The 780-nt window shown below is 39.4% G+C and overlaps 1 protein-coding gene and 1 long non-coding RNA gene across 6 annotated transcripts in view; one reads left to right on the top strand and one right to left on the bottom strand.

Moving 5' to 3' along the window:
• LOC116701032 (astrotactin-1) overlaps positions 1 to 780 on the bottom strand; it is a 372813-nt gene that overhangs the window by 274734 nt on the left and 97299 nt on the right. The window lies entirely within an intron of this gene.
• Positions 1 to 780, top strand: part of LOC116701038 (uncharacterized) — a 3268-nt gene that overhangs the window by 411 nt on the left and 2077 nt on the right. The window lies entirely within an intron of this gene.

The following is a 780-nucleotide window of genomic DNA, read 5'->3' as shown; positions in this document are numbered from 1 at the left end:
TGCAGAGATCTGAGGAGCAATTAACCATAGTCCTCATAAACCAGAGTTTAAATTTACAACACAAAGAAAGTGGAAGTAACGGACATATTTTCACATGTAAATCGGTAAACTTTCAACCAATATTAGAGTGGTGATGGTTGTAAAAGTGGAAAACGACCCAAAACGGCTTTTCATAGTTTTTTTTCATAGTTTTTCATAGTTAAATTTTTTTTCTGTCAATGTTGACTAAAGTGTATTTTATGATTCTAAAATCCCTATTTATTTACGTGGAATCTGGTGGGTTTAGCAAACGCAATTTTACGGATGTTTTTATAAAAAATCTTACTCTTTAACAAAAAGGTCAACTTCCATAGACATCCTTTCCATAATGTTGTCACTTAGAATATTGATCTGAGCCTGTAAGTTACAAAACAAGCACTTTTGTGAAGTTAAAACCAAGCTGGACAATTGCCCTATTAACTTACATTGTAGCTTGTTTTGCCGCTGTTGACCGCAGGGATCTCGCTTAATACGAGACCAATTTCAAAGATTGTTGTTCCCATCAGTCACTTAGGGCGTTTTCAGACCAACAGCCTTTAGTTTGGTTGAATCGAACAAGAGTTTGATTGCCCCGCTGGTGCGGTTCATTTGCCCCGCACCAGCGGCAATCAAACTCTGGCGCGCACCAAAGCGTACAAAACAAGCGTACCAAGACCTGCTTGAAGAGGTGGTCTTGGTACACTGTCAACTGACCCGTACTCGAACCGCACCAACTATACAAACTCCGCCAGTCTGAGCTAA

Source organism: Etheostoma spectabile, chromosome 13, assembly GCF_008692095.1.
Source record: "Etheostoma spectabile isolate EspeVRDwgs_2016 chromosome 13, UIUC_Espe_1.0, whole genome shotgun sequence".
Taxonomy (NCBI): Eukaryota; Metazoa; Chordata; class Actinopteri; order Perciformes; family Percidae; genus Etheostoma; species Etheostoma spectabile.
The sequence above is the reverse complement of the archived record's forward strand: the minus strand, read 5'-3'. Positions and strand labels throughout refer to the sequence as shown.